The 17,284-nt window shown below is 41.1% G+C and overlaps 1 pseudogene; it reads left to right on the plus strand.

Moving 5' to 3' along the window:
- Positions 1-16,707, plus strand: part of LOC138353820 (N-acetylated-alpha-linked acidic dipeptidase 2-like) — a 136,534-nt pseudogene extending 119,827 nt beyond the window's left edge.
- Positions 16,708-17,284: the final 577 nt, after the last annotated feature.

Below are 17,284 nucleotides of genomic sequence, written 5' to 3' on the forward strand. Positions count from 1 at the left end.
TATATAAATAAATAAATACAAAATAAATCATTATCAGGTACGAATGGCAGAGGAACGTGGAGCCCTTGGAGTTGTAATGTACAGTGATCCAGCAGACTATGCTCCTGCAGGCCCTGACTTCGTCTACCCACACTCCTCCTACATGCCCCCATCTGCTTCCCCATTTGGGACTGTTAAACTGGGGGATGGCGACCCTCTTACTCCATTTTATCCTGCCATAGGTCAGTTGCCTTGATTGCTTCATCATTTTTTTTCAAGTTCGCGGGACCTCGTGAACCTGAGAAAATAGTGAATATTTTATACAACATCTCTGGCCTCTAAATTAATAATTTTTATAAATCCGAACTCAAGTCAATTACTAATTAAAGCTAATGCGAATTCTATATCTAGATTTTACAGTTATTTTGATGATAAAACTCGAACTGAACATTAGGGAAATTCTAAACCAATTTTAATTTTCTTTTGTTTACAAAATTCCATATAATTAATTGGATATAATGTAGAGAATTTCAAATTGAAATTTCAATTATTTAAATATAAAGTCCTGATTTTGTAAAGTGTTTTTTTAATAATAGTATTTAAAGTTTTATGATAATCTTTTAAATAACATTTTATTATTAATTTTATTCAGGCTTATCTATTTCTTATGTAATAATGTTAAATCTTTGAAATTATAGGCTTTTATGATCAGAGTTCAATTCTCAATTCTATAATGACAATTGACGTGTGCACACGCCTTATACATCAATTGACATGAGCACCCCCTTATACATCAATTGTGCTAGGCTGCCATCTACAGGTTAACTTTACTTTACCTTTTGTCCCAGTATTTATATATATCCTATTATTGTACCAAAATATGATACTTTAGTCATGTGATTGACATAGGGTGTTCTGATTACTTTTGATACATTCACTTTCTGCTCACACTCATCTTTATTGATGTGTTGCTAATAAAGCAGTACTGATTCAGACAAGTTGATGAGACCAGTATAAGAACTTAGGTATCAACAGCCAAGCATTTCCTAGAAATAATATTGAAAAGGAAAAACAAACAATTTGTTCTGATCGATTTGCCGCAATTCCAAACATGGTTTTTCTGAAGTGTTAGTTACAATAATGACTCAAGTTTTCAAATTATTGTAATTGCTTTGGAAATTTATGAAAAATTACCGAGCCTCGTAACTTTGCCCACTAAAGTTGACATTTTTGTTTGTTGATGTTAGCAGTTAGTTAAGTGTTCAGCCCGTCCTGCTAATATAACGTCGTGTTTTGGCGTATAGTTTACCTTAGGCCAAAACCTGTCGTACTAACAAACGGTAGCGGGTCGCAAAATTTACGTACTATCCTGTTTTCAATTTTGGGTCCTCTGGTAGGTTAGGATAAGGGCACTTTAGTACGACAGTTTCTTGACATTGGGAAACAGCAGGAGGACGGACTGAAGTAATTAATACCTTGCTATTATCTTCCCAGAGAGTGCGTTCCGTATTCCAGAGGAAGAAGCATCCTTGCCAAAGATTCCAGCACAAAGCATTAGCTACGACGATGCTTGGCAGATACTGAGGTACAGTTTACACAGGCTTATCTTGCCCAAATAATAATTGCAAACTACAGCAAATTGGTTTAATCACTGTCAGTCAAGCATAATTTGTGTAATTGGCTAATACTTAGAGCTATTACAAGACCAAACATTGACTGTTCTATTTTATTAATTAACAAACACTACAAATATACATTGTATTAATATTTTTAGGAATGTTTGTCATTGGAAGAGATATGAACATTAGAATTCTCATTTCTTTACAAGTTTAAACATTCAAGAGGAGTATTTAATACACTTCAGTTTCCTAAATATTAAAATTTTGTATGGAAAACTACTTTAAAACAAATTTTTAGAAATTAGGTTTTCATTTTATATAGTTGTATTAAAATGAAAAGCAGCCACAATCAGCAACGTTCTTGATTTTCGTCCAAAATCAACTGGAAAAACGCCGCCTGCTATTGGCCCGCTACTAACCAATCAGGGGTAGGCCGCCACTGATCGCCTTATTTTGGCGCCAACTGTACAAGGATCAGGCTTGGGCCGCTCCTTACCAGGCGTTTCTACTGACATCTCTTCGCCAATTCCAGCCCCATATAGTCAACTGTCATTGAAGGGGGTTGGTATTCGGCTCTTTGGTCCAGGCTCTCGACTATTAATCAAGTGCTATTTAGATGCCTTAGGTCATTGTGCTCAGTAATCTCATTTACACAGTCAGTCATCCTAAAATAATTGACTATCCAATACTTACAATATTGGATAGTATTTGATCGAAAGTACCAGCATGTAGTGATGGACCACCAAACTGTTTACTTTTTATGTTTTGAATTAACCCAAACGACATTGTCTTAAATATAAAAATGAATCTAAAAACCTACCTTAACCTGCCCTAGCAATCCTAGGCTTAATACATGCTATCTTAGGTCTAATATAGTACATATGTGTTATAGTAGGCCTAGGAATGTTAAAGTTTGATGTTAGCTTAATTTTTTCTTGGACCCTATAAAATTAAAATTACGAAATGTAAAGGTTTTGGTGGTCTGACAATATATTGGTACTTTGAGTTACTATAAATAATCAAATTTTAGGAGGATGGGCTGTATCTACATTTGAAACTGTATGGAATCCTCCTCTCCCTCCACACTTTGTAGTGCATTCCATTTGTTCATTTGTATGGCATGGAAACTAATATTTTCTAATGTCTCTGTGGCTCATTTGAGTACTAAGTTTTCATGTGTGTTCGCTTGTTCGTGTTCTCATTTGCTAAATAATGTCATCCTCTTCTGTCTTCCAGGTTAGCAAGGTTTTATTCCTGTAGCATTTCCCTGTAACTCGTACCTATCAATTCTAGAAATAATCTGGTAGAGTACTTCTGAACTTTCTCAAACTTTGCCTTCTGTTTGACTAGATATGGATCCCCTCGCTGGAGCCACACATTCCAATATTGGCTTGTCATATTTGTTTATTTATTTATTTTTATATACAATAGTTCTTACATTCTTGTAAAGCCACTAGCACGCATAGAGTTTCGGGCAGGCCCTTAATCCTATGTTCCCCAGAATATGACCAGCCGAATCGTTTAACCAACAGGTACCCATTTTACTGTTGGGTGAACAGAGGCTACAGTTAAGGATTGGCGCCCAGTAAATCCTCCCGGCCAGGATACGAACCTAGGCCAAAGCGCTCGCGAAGCGCCGGGTGAGTGTTTTACCACTACGACTGCTAATATATGTTATATATAAGGAACACAAATTTCTGAAGATAGTTACGTTACCAATTGGGAAGATTGGTTACGTTACAGCAGAATATGCTGCAGATGACTACAGCATTTTGATGTGGTCTTCAAGAAATGTTTTGTGTGTGATATCAATTTCCAAATCTTTCGCTCTACCTGATTTGTGAAGGATTTCAGTTATTTGATACATTGTGTTTGGTCTCCTGATCCCTACACCTATTTTGCACTTATTTGAGCTAAACTTTTGGTAGCCATTTGTTGTCAAATTTTGTGTTTGTCCAGGTCATCTTGCTATCTTCCTCTGTCTTAATCTTCCTCATATAGCGTCCCACTAGTATAGTCAGGTTCGTTCTCGACACCCAATCAAGAATTCCGGGTTCGAATCCCAGACAGGACAGAAATGGTTGGGCGCATTTTCTATCATTTTTTTTAATTCCTATCAATGGGAATTTCCAATTCCTCTGTTTACCTAGCAGTGAGTAGGTACTCAGGAGTTAGTCAGCTTGTTGTGTGGTTGCCTCCTGGGTGGGGTCAGTAATTCCACCTTGGAGAAAGGGGACTAGATATTAATTATTAAGTTACCCTTCATCTTGAGGTTATCTTGAGATGATTTCGGGCTTTTTAGTGTCCCCGCGGCCCGGTCCTCGACCAGGCCTCCACCCCCAGGAAGCAGCCCGTGACAGCTGACTAACTCCCAGGTACCTATTTACTGCTAGGTAACAGGGGCATTCAGGGTAAAAGAAACTTTGCCCATTTGCTTCTGCCTCGTGCGGGAATCGAACCCGCGCCACAGAATTACGAATCCTGCGCGCTATCCACCAGGCTACGAGGCCACCCCCATGGATTACGGATTCATGGATTACAACAGAATAAAACTGTAGTGTACACATGCTTAGATTACAATTTAGATTGTATTCAGACTTGGCAGACTTCCTGTCAATCGTGTTAGATGGCGAACAGGAAATATCTGAAAGTTAGCAGCAATTCCATGAACCTTTGCTTTCACGACTGCAATGCGTACGTCGCCAATGTACATGTGGCAGACGCTTCACGAAACTGTCTGAATTAGCAGAATAGAAAATACGAGAGCAACCGTACAGGGCCTGGGAGCAAGGTCGAGTTAGAGTCCTTGAGGGTCTCTTCTCAGACTAGCCTCACCTGGTCCTGCTCCACGTTGATCGTTGGAATCTCCTCAATGATTTAACACTTTAAGGGACTCCTAGGGTCCTCATCACATTTATAGTTTAGTGAATTAGGCAACTCGGTGTTGAAGACACCTAGAGCTGAAGGCTTGAGTAATTGATTGGCAGTATTCAGAAGTGGTTCAACGGAAACACCGCATAAAGCTTAACAGTAGTTTATTTACTAACTTAACCACGAATACACAGGGTGCTTGATTTACTTTAGATTGGCGTCAGAAAGGCTATGGTTGCATTAGCGAGACTCTTGACGTCTGGCTAAACGACTCGGATCCACTCGCGGAGAAACACCTAACTTAACACAGTTGACAGCCAATCATTAACACGGCAACCTAACTGCCGGTATGCAAAGGGATCACAAGAGTTCCAACCGGATACTCGGTAATGGTGATATGCAATAAACACAATGGCACTGTCAATGGGACAGGCAATAACATGCACAATAATATTATCACACAATACTAAATGTGTGGTGTATGTGAAGCTCACATTCACAGACGTGTGAAATGCCGTGATACCACACAGATAACACGCATACACCGTCGATTCACCTATAACCTGAGTCAGGTATGAGAAGGTGAGAACTGTGGTTGATGTTCAGATCAACACAGACACAATAAACAAAGACAAGATCTTGTACTTACAGATGGGGTTACCTCTCTTAATCACTCACTCACTCAGGCACATTTATGCAAGCACTCGTAGGTGGCCTGACAGCTGGTTTCCTCGTTCTTAAGTGAGACCATTGACGACAGGTTTTCCCACAAACCGCACTTGACACGGGGGCAGGAGGGCGTGCTGTATGCTTAACAGACAGACACACACACACACACACTTGGCACTGGCGGTGAGTAAGGGTGGTGACGTCACGTGGTACAGTGAGGGCGGCGGCGGGCGCCTCGAGGTACTGAGGTACTAGCTACACGCTCTGGACAGAGTGGTGGCGGCTGTGGTACCATGCAGGTACACTTGTGGTAAAGTCACACACAGGTTACTTAGGCGGCGGCACTGCCTTAGTTCACTCTAAGTCACTCACAACTATCTTTGTCACCAGGGGTTACCTGATACCAGTCTGTTTCCTCTGGTGATTTGTCACTATAGGCTTCTGAACAATATATTCACACTCGTGATTCTGGGTGCGTGTGTGGTATATTGAAAAGACGCTGAGTTAACATGACGGTGAGAATGGACGGTTTCAGTCTATTGCCGATAGACAGAACAGAACACGTCCTCTGTGTAAGAGGTCCCTCACGAGAATACTTTTTCCTGAGGCTCAGAGTATCTTGTGGGCACACACAAGGGAGTTACAATTTGACCAATAGCATAGCAGCAAATGAGCGGGAACCAATCATAATGACCGTTCGATGATCAGTAGCAGGAGTGACGTCATGAACACGTCACGACCACGTCATAGCTGTTATTCTCCATCGCGCTGGTTGAGGTTGACCTCAGGGTCACACTGTCGCTTCGCAGGCGTTCCCTCTCCTCTCTCACGCTCCGCACCAGCCAATGTACTCACTGACCCTTGGTGGCAAGTATGCTTAACTCCCTGTATCTACTACCTGCCTGGACATACGGCGGCCTCTGTATTATGAAAGTGTTCCTGGTTAAGTGGGCATTCTGGAGATACCCAACATGCCAGGTCACTATCCAGGGTTAAGAGAGATAGGACCTTGTGCACAAGATCAGTGCACTGTGCACTGCAATAAGCCATTCCAGTCAGCTGTGGGAGAATCTTGAGAAACCATATTCTCACATTCACAAAGCAGTAATGAACCTGTACATTTTTTTCAATCCTTGGCGGCGTTATTAAGAATTATTAAACAGTTAATGAGCTCCGAAGCACCAGGAGGCTGTTTATAACAATAACAGCAGTTGATTGGGAGTTTTCATGCTTGTAAATTGTTTAATAAATGTAACCAAAACCGTCAAGATTGAAGAAAGATGTACAGGTTCGTAAGTGCTTGCATAACTGCTTCGTGAATCTGGCCCCTGGTCTTCACAGGCCTATAACCTTTTCAATATGTGTGCTTGCAGCCGTATGGGAGGTGCTGTTGCTCCAGCGAGCTGGCAGGGTAATCTGAACATTACTTACCACACTGGACCTGGCCTCGCACACCCAGGCTGAAAGTCAACGTGGATGTGAACAACAACAACACTCAAACTACCACTTACAATGTGGGAGTCATCACAGGTCACGAAGAACCGGTTAGTAGGGGTATGCGTCAATATAAATCGAACCAGGGATGTTGACATTAAGTATTGCTATAAATCTCAATATATATTATTAGAAGTTTGCATCCATGGCACAAAAGCATTTCAATTTGTGTAGCTCCGTTTAAATACTTCGCTTTTAGACAGATACGTTATTCTCGGCAACCACCTGGATGCTTGGCTCTTGGTGGCCTGGACCCCAACTCCGGCACGGCCGCCATGCTCGAACTGTCACGGGTCTTCGTCCATCTACGTAACGAAACGGGTGAGTGACATTCAACAGGATGTTATTCATTTGTGTTATTTGTAAAAGGTGTTGCGTTCTTGCTCTTCATCTGCCTTTTCACCCAGTAAACAAATGGTGGTTGCAAATGACAGAAAAGATGATTTTTTTTGTTAATTGTGTAAAATGTGAAGACTGAAATCAATCCTATTTTCCAATTTCCAATCTTATGGTCACATGTTAGTGAAACACTTCTCAATAACGACCAGTAGTCAGCGCAACCGGTTAACGAACATTCTTGGTTCGATTCCCACATTAGAGAGAGATGTTTTTGGAAGTATCCTTCCACCTAATTGCTCTGTTCACCTAGCAGCAAATAAATGCTCATGATGCAGACAGCTGTTATGGGTTGCATCCTAGGGAGCTTCTTGAGGTTATCTTGAGATGATTTCGGGGCTTAGCGTCCCCTCGGCCCAGTCCTCGACCAGGTCTCCTTTTTTGGATGCTCAGTCATTAGTCATGGGCAAGCATGGTGAATCTTTTTTTTTTTTGAGGGCGTGTTTTTGAATTGGCAATAATCCTAAAAAAGTCCGCTGGGAGTGCCAGTGGTTATCTTGAGGTTATCTTGAGATGATTTCGGGGCTTTAGTGTCCCCGCGGCCCGGTCCTCGACCAGGCCTCCATCCCCAGGAAGCAGCCCGTGACAGCTGACTAACACCCAGGTACCTATTTTACTGCTAGGTAACAGGGGCATAGGGTGAAAGAAACTCTGCCCATTGTTTCTCGCCGGCGCCTGGGATCGAACCCAGGCCACAGGATCACAAGTCCAGCGTGCTGTCCGCTCGGCCGACCGGTGGGGGTGAAAATGCTTGAAATAATTCTTAAAAAACTTTGTTTAGGTGACTAGTAAGTTTTTTATATTATTATTACAATTTTCTACCACAGATGTGGCCACACGTCTCGGTTTTGAACCGAGGGAGCCGGTCGGCCGAGCGGACAGCACGCTGGGCTTGTGATCCTGTGGTCCTGGGTTCGATCCCAGGCGCCGGCGAGAAACAATGGGCAGAGTTTCTTTCACCCTATGCCCCTGTTACCTAGCAGTAAAATAGTTACCTGGGTGTTAGTCAGCTGTCACGGGCTGCTTCCTGGGGGTGGAGGCCTGGTCGAGGACCGGGCCGCGGGGACACTAAAAAAGCCCCGAAATCATCTCAAGATAACCTCTCAAGATAACACCAGTAAGTTTGTATGTGTGCCAAGATAATACCCAGGTCTTAAGGCGGACCTCGGAGTCTTAACAAGCTGCTTGTGCTATACAGCGAGAAACAAGTTGATTTAGATACTCTTGATGAATACACTTGATACGGGATGGAAACTATATGAGGGGAAAGCACAAAGCCATTGCGACTATACAGCACTGGGAAGGGGTCAGGATAAGGATTTGGGATGGGACAGGGGAAAGGAATAGTGTTTAACTAATTGGACGGTCGGGGATTGAACGCTGACCTGCATGAAGTGAGACCGTCGCTGTACCGTCCAGACCAAGTGGTTGGGCATAAGCCATTCATCGCCAACCAAGAATCAGCACATCATCTGTGCTTCTAAAATGGCATGTCACAGGCTGAATGCTAGAAAAATATGTACTCTAACTACTATTTTATCACATCTTTTTATCCCTAGTTTACTTAGATCTTCTAGAGTAAAGAATCTTCTAGTTTAGTTTTAGTTGAATTTGTTTATTATGAACCATAAATTTTGTGATAAGATTCTTTCTTTCTCTTTCTTTTGTCTTTCTTCTTCCTCTCTTCACATTCAGTTCTAATGTGTCATCGGGTGTGTGAATAGTTGTGCTAACAGAGCTTGTATAATGGTCAGATATACACACAACCCAGCCCGTCCTCCTAAGGTTTCCCAACATCAAGAAACTGTCGTTCCAAAGTGCCCTTATCCTAACCTACCAGAGGACCCAAAACGGAAAACGGGACAGTGTGTCAATATCACAAGTCGCTACCATTTTCTAGTACGATATAGTTTTAGACCTTAGGTAATGTATACGATCGCAATGTGACGTTCTGTGTAAGAGGTTGTACCAGCATGGAGCAGGTGTAATGGGTACCAGCATGGAGCAGGTGTAATGGGTACCAGCCTTAAACCTCTCTTAGCTGGTTTTTAACTGGTCGTTATTTAACGGTTCTTTGGTTCACCGTTTATTCCTTACTGTAACCTCAGTCCAGTGATGCCTTGTAACCTTGGTGGTTCATCACCAAGGTCCCACAAAACAAGGATACTAAACCTATCACCAACAAACTCACTAAAGAGACCTTAAACTGCCACCACCTATCCTGAGAGTTTCTGTAATTACGGTAATTGACTTCGGAAAAGGAACAGTCAGTCGCAACATAAATCAAGAATGTGAATCCCCAATTATTGCCGTCCAAAACCACACAGATCTCAGCTGTCCTCAAAACCTGTGAGGCTGACCTTGGTTGCCAAACTAATTTGAAGATAATTAACAAAGCTAAACATATGCACTTGGTCACTTTAGGTGACTGGATTCTTATTCAAAATGATGTTAGTTACATAGGTACTTGAACCAGATCAATTATTAAATACAATATTGCATAATGACATGAATTTCTCTAATTTAAATGAATTATTAAACAAGGTGGTAGATAGCAATTTACCACTGCAGAGGCCTCAAGCGTCTACCAGGCAGGGTTGCCAGATTGGGCTACAAGTAGCGAATTGGGCTACTTTTGAGAGCCCCGCGCTCCCAAATTTTTAATTTCGCTACTTGCGACTTTTTGGGCTAGTTTAAAAGCAAGTTGGGCTACTTTCCGCTTTTAATATTAAGAAACTCAATGACGATTATTTATGTTTTAACAATATAATGTGTACAAATCACAGCCGCGTCCAACAGCCTGACTGACTAGATCACTTACCGCAGGAGGCTTGGTCAGAGACCGGCCCCTGGGGACATTGACCCTAGGAACCTTCGAAAGAAAAAATAACCGCAAGGCAAGGTAATCCTCCCCAGGGGCTAGAGATTTCCCAACTTAATTGTCATTAATACGTCATCCCAAAAGCTACACCTGGTTAAACAGATCTTCATTAAGGTGAGAAAGTTATCTAGAAATTTTCAGATTGATAAATGATGAGAAAGATCCCTTACGGTTAATACCTTAGTCAGGAAGACGATGGTTGGCAGGAAGCGGTAGTGTAAAGCAGCTGTTAGAACAGTGGGATTCTCTAACAACTCATTACCAAATAGCTTTTTTCCTCTTGTGATAAATATGTTGCAAGGCAACTGTTTTCAATGTACTCTGATCCCTCCAATAAGCCATATTTTACATGTCTCAAACCAATCCTAAATGATTTTGAAAGGATGAACTGACTTTATCAAAAAGATGAAGCAGATCAGTGTAGCCTTCACACTGTCTTAGAAAACTTCACTCTTGGAATACTCAGAAGAATCGTGCATCCTCATCATGCAAAGCTTCATGTTAATTTGGAAATCAATTCTGTATATCTGCCCCCTGGAGAAAGTTGACTTTGGTTACGAATTTTCAACACTTCGGGCCACAAACAGACAAAACAATTTTATAACCCAGGAAAAGTTTCAAAATATTCAAGAAAAATGCGATAATTTTTTTAGTGAAAACTTGCAAATAGCTTCTTTCCCGTATTCTAAGTAATGTTGAAACTTTAAAAAAGGTGAAAAATCTGTCACCTATCATATGCCTTAGCCACACATGGCCACCATTCTCAGAACTTCCATTAGTATTAGCTGACCAATCTAAGCTTAGTGAAATTAAAAGTCAGTGGCGCCTTCCGTTAACTATTGACTGATACAACATTTGTGAGGGACAAATTCCTACATCTGAATCGTCATTTTAGACCAAGACAATAACTGTCAAGAACGCTGCTGGCGATCCCATACTGATTGACCTCGCTGAGTTTGCATTGGAACGGATATTTTCGAGAGGAACGTCTGTGAAAACTAAACTGAGAAATCGAATGGGACTTAAGCTTTTGACATCAATCTTGACAATCAAAACATATCTTGAAGAAAATGTAACTTGTTGCTCGTCATTTGAACCACTCATGTCAATGCTTAAATATGAGTCTGCAATATACAAGAACGAGGTTGTGGATTCAGATTAAGATCTTGATAATCTTCAACTGTAAAGATGTGGAAGGACTCCACACCCATTAGGCTTCATACAGTAAATATTGATAAGTTATCATATTATCATATTGGTTAAATAATATATGCATAGATAGTATTAATAAAACAATTAAAATCGTTTAATGTACTCTATATATCAAATTAGATTACTTTGAAACCCGTATCAGTCACTAAACAAAAAAATTGGGCTACTCTTATTACATATTCGCTACTTTTAGACCGTCAGCTCGCTACTTTTAGCAATTTGGATCTGGCAACCCTGCTACCAGGACAAACTAGTTCTCATGCTGACTGAATCATATGCCTATATACAAGTAAGATTGGTTAACTTTTACTCAAAATTATGTAATTACATAGGTCACTTAGCAAGGTTGATTATTAAATACAGTACTGTATTGAGTTGTAACAGGGATTTATCTAATTTAATGAATTACTCAGAGGAAGGATGTGACAATCTTGCATGGATTACTACCCCGCTAATCCCTAGGGATTAACCCTTCCCAGCTTTCCAGGTAGAAACTACACTGACTGCAGAAACTAGATTACCCATGATACAATACAATACATTCAATGCAAGATATACAAGCTTCTGTATAAGTAGCTAAACTGTTACACAGGGAAGATGAGCCCTACAATAATGACTGATGACCTGACAGGTTGGCGACCCAGACGGTCCCTGGTGTTCTGCGGATGGGGCGCCGAGGAGTACACAACGGTGGGCTCAACGGAGTGGACACAACAGTTCGCTAAACAGCTGTCTGACAGAGCTGTGGCTTACCTCAATGTTGACATGGCACTGGAAGGTGAGTCTCATAGCATCAAGCACTTTAACAGATCTCTCTCTCTTTGACCCCCGACACACACTCACACAGTCTCATAGCATCAAGCACTTTAACAGATCTCTCTCTCTTTGACCCCCCCCCCCACTCACACAGTCTCATAGCATCAAGCACTTTAACAGATCTCTCTCTCTCTTTGCCCCCCCCCCGACACACACACACACAGTCTCATAGCATCAAGCACTTTAACAGATCTCTCTCTCTCTTTGCCCACCCCCCCAACACACACACACAGTCTCATAGCATCAAGCACTTTAACAGATCTCTCTCTCTTTACCCCCCCCCCCCCACACACACATATGTACTTCTCTCACTTATATATAAATATATCTCACGATATATTAATCTATCGTGAGATATATCTGATATATTATATCATATATATAATATGGGACCCTGATATAATCTAACATGTATCAATACACTCTGGCTTCCTGTCCTCCGACATAATGAATTATTATTATTATTATTAATATTATTATTTAGAAAATCCATAGGAGCCGTGATGCGGGTTCGAACCTGGGTGCTGAGTATTCCCATGCACACGCTCCAGACAATCTCTGATTATTATTATTATTATTATTATTATTAATATATAAACACTCAATTTCCAGGTAACTACACACTGCGCACGATGTCCTCACCTCTTCTCACTGACGCAGTGTTCGAGAGTGCAAAAAGGTGATGTTTTATTCGCTTTTATTGATTCTCGTTATATGCACATATTTAGTATGTGCATATTATTATCATACACGTACACTATTGTTCTCAATATATGCATATAATCAGCATGCATGAGTAATGATGTATGCTTGAATTCAATTTAATTGGTGATTTCAGGTAATTTAAATTACCTGATTCAAATTCAATTTAATTTCAGGTAAATGTTTATGCTATACATTCACCGCCGAGTAGTGTATATGCAGTTCTCGATGTGTATATATATACAGAGAGTTTACATCATTCTTGCCCAGCAAACCACACAATGTAACGGTCCCTATGTTTCCCTAGTTACGTCTTGTAATAAAGTTGTTACATCTTGTTATAACATTTTTTATGACATATTAGAAAGTTGTTACAACTTACTAGGTGTTAAATTTGTTTTAATGTTGTAGCAACGTTGTAGTTTCGTCATGTGTTAAGTGGCGGGCTCAGGACTCGACTAATACTTGCTAGATGACCAGTTTCACATTCTATATGAGACTGATGAGACTCTTGTATGGAATAGGCCTTAAACCCAACACCGAACCAAGCTGTTGGTATTGTTGTAATTATTCAGTGAACAGCAGCTTGTGTTCCCCTTTATGCCTATTACTACACAGTTTTATACAATTACAATTAATACAGGATACTACAGCGCTTTATAAATGGTTGATTACGTGCGCATACTTGGCTCTTAATTATTTTCAAACATATTTGAAGTGGTAGACAGATAAATATTACGATCTCATATTTACCTGAATTTACCTTAAGGCCACTAACACTTCGACGAGGTTTCGACGAGGACAGGAAGCCGGTGTCATGTCAGTCCCCTCCACTTTATGGACTCCTGGAGCGTCCATATGGACTCCTGGAGCGTGCATATGGACTCTTGGAGCGTCCATATGAACGCCTGGAGCGTCCATACCGAGTCCTGGAGCGTCCATACAGACTCCTGGAGCGACCATTACGGACTCCTGGAGTGTCCATAGGTATGCCTGGAGCGTCCAGACGGACTCTTAGAGTGTCCATACAGATTCCTGGAGCGACCATTACGGACTCCTGGAGCGTCCATAGGTACGCCTGGAGCGTCCAGACGGACTCCTGGAGCGTCCTTACGGACTCAGGTGGCAGCAGCAGCATCTGAGGAAGTCAACATTGCCGACAAACTATGGAGATGAGACTGCAATTTTTACAATTCTTATTACATAGCTTTTAACCTCTCCGAAGATAAAATAAATCGTGAGTATGTGTATATGCATATATGAATGTATATATGTATATATATATACATATATATATATATATATATATATATATATATATATATATATATATATATATATATGTATATATATATACATATATGTCGTACCTAGTAGCCAGAACGCACTTCTCAGCCTACTATGCAAGGCCCGATTTGCCTAATAAGCCAAGTTTTCCTGAATTAATATATTTCCTCTAATTTTTTTCTTATGAAATGATAAAGCTACCCATTTCATTATGTATGAAATGCTACTAGGAACGCTACTAGGCTATATATATATATATATATATACTATATATATATATATATATATATATATATATATATATATATATATATATATATATATATATATATATACATATGTCGTACCTAGTAGCCAGAACGCACTTCTCAGCCTACTATGCAAGGCCCGATTTGCCTAATAAGCCAAGTTTTACTGAATTAATATATTTTCTCTAATTTTTTTCTTATGAAATGATAAAGCTACCCATTTCATTATGTATGAGATCATTTTTTTTATTGGAGGTAAAATTAATGTAGATATATGACCGAACCTAACCAACCCTACCTAACCTAACCTAACCTATCTTTATAGGTTAGGTTAGGTTAGGTAGCCGAAAAAGTTAGGTTAGGTTAGGGTAGGTAGGTTAGGTAGTCGAAAACAATTAATTCATGAAAACTTGGCTTACTAGGCAAATTTGGCCTTGCATAGTAGGCTGAGAAGTGAGTTCTGGCTACTAGGTACGACATATATATATATATATATATATATATATATATATATATATATATATATATATATATAATAGAAAAAGCCCTTAACCTCTCTCTCGATGACCTACAGTGGAAACAAGCCTCTCTTCCCGTAAGACTTGGGGGCCTCGGAGTTCGAACAGCAACGCAAATCGCTGTTCCAGCCTTCCTGTCCTTCTTATCAGCATCCGACGACCTTGTGAAGGAAATTCTACCTGCCCACTTACATCAGCTGGCAGGTGTACATGATCCCAATTTCACACGCTGTGCCACAGAGTGGGCCTCTCGTGCAGGCCAATCACCTCAACCACCATCCCCAAAAGCCCACAGGCAATCCAGCTGGGATGGCCCCATTGTAGACCAAGTTGCTGCAGAGTGCCTGGGTGCTGCAACAACACAACACGACATTGCTCGCCTCACAGCAGTAGCAGCACCACATGCAGGGGATTTTCCTGTTAGCAACCCCAATGTCGGCAACTGGCACGCGTCTCACACCACACGCCCTCCGAATTGCTGTGGCCCTCCGCCTTGCTGCCCCAATCCACACCAGATATAGGTGTATTTGCGGCGAGGTGGTGGCTGACAGGTACGGTCACCATGGCCTACTCTGCCAAAGCACAGGGGGATGGCACTCGAGGCACAGTGAAGTTAACGACATCATCAAGAGGAGCTCACCACAGCTGGATGCCCAGCTGAAAGAGAGCCTTGTTACCTAACGCCCCGTAACTCTGATGCTCTTATTGGTCGCCCGGATGGTATCACAGTGAACCCCTGGAAGAATGGCAAGCAGTTGGTATGGACTACACGTGGTATCAACCCTGGCTAACACCTACATTAACCTCAGTGTTGCACAACCAGGTGGCGCTGCCACCCACAGGGAAGCAGCCAAATCCCCGTAAGTATAGAGAACTGGATCACCACTACAATTTTGTCCCATTGCTTCTGAGACACTCGGCGCCTGGGGTAAAAGTGCTACTAGTTTTTGAAGGAACTGGGTTCTAGGCTCATTGAAACAACAAGGACCCGAGAGCTGCAAGCTTTCTTTTCCAGCGCCTCAGTGTGGCGATACAGAGGGGAAATGCGCACTGCATCCAGGGTTCCTGCCCGCCATCTGAGGAGCTGGAGGAACTCGACAACCTATGACAACCATCTTTGTAACCCATATGTAACTCCTTTTTTGTAACAAAGTTCAAATAAAGTAAATATATATGTGTACATACAAAAGAATGGGGGTGGTAGGAGAAGATAATATTAGTGTTCAGTGAGAAACCACAAGGTCTCCTCTGAATACTTTTTATTTTCTTCTCCGAGGCTATGGGTCCCCACATTGGCACCAGAGGTGGTACCCTCACAAACTTAAAATATATATATATATATATATATATATATATATATATATATATATATATATATATATATATATATATATATAAATATATATATATATATATATATATATATATATATATATATATATATATATATATATATATATATATATATATATTATTTATTGTGAAAAAACAGAGTGAAAGGGGAACAAAGAAAGTTTATTTTTCTCCTTAAGTATGATAAGTGTTTTCCAGAGTGTCAGTAGCACGCGCTCATATCTACAAAATTATAGGGGGTGGTAGGAGAAGATAATATGTCAGTGTACTCGGGTGCTCCGCAAAACTCCCCCCGGATGCTGCATATTTTCTTCTTCGTGGTCGAGGGTGCCTACAAACGCGGCCAAAGGTTGTACCCATATATTTATTTGTCCCCTTTATTTCAGATCCCTAACCCAGATCCAGCCGAAGTTGTGGTCGGCAGGAAGAGTGTATACACCACCTGGGCAGCTAGGAGACCAGACCCCCTCCAGCCTGACACCCCACTTTTGCAGGCTATTGGGTCAGGCAGCGACTACACGGGTTTCCAACACAATCTGGGAATACCCAGCCTGGATATTTGTTACACCCATGACAATGTAGGTGCTACGGGCAAGATGTTTTTAGGATTTTCTTGAATATCCTTTAATTTTCTTTTGTTAGCTGATTCCTGGCCCTGCATTTGTGTTCTCTGCATTGTTCGCATTTGTGTTCCTCACTTGTGCCCCATAAAATGAAATGATTTGATAAAATTCTATGCTCAAGATTACCATCAGAGTACCGGTGGGCTGATGGGCAAATAGCCTCGGCTTCATCAGCTTTTGTCCGGTCATGATGGTTGATTAGATAAGGTGTCCTGTACACACCAGTTGCATTGCTCCTGGAAGTATGGGTTCGAGTCACTTCTAGGGTTTTAGTTTTCAGTTGCATATAGTCCTGGGAACCATTCTGGCTTGTTCGCATTTGTGTTCCTCATGTGTGCCTCAAAAAATGAGGTGATTTGATAAAATACTATGCCTAAGATTACCATCAGAGTGCCGGCAGGCTGATGGGCAAATAGCCTTGGCTTCATCAGCTTTTGTCCAGTCGTGATGGTCGTGTAGATAAGGTGTCCTGTGCACACCAGTTGCATTGTTCCTGGCAGTATGGGTTAAAGTCACTTCTGGGATGTGAGTTTTCAGTTATATGTCGTACGTAGTAGCCAGAACACACTTCTCTGCCTATTATGAAAGGCCCGATTAGGGTAGCTTTATAGTAAAA

This window comes from Procambarus clarkii, chromosome 60 (assembly GCF_040958095.1).
Source record: "Procambarus clarkii isolate CNS0578487 chromosome 60, FALCON_Pclarkii_2.0, whole genome shotgun sequence".
NCBI classification, from domain to species: Eukaryota; Metazoa; Arthropoda; class Malacostraca; order Decapoda; family Cambaridae; genus Procambarus; species Procambarus clarkii.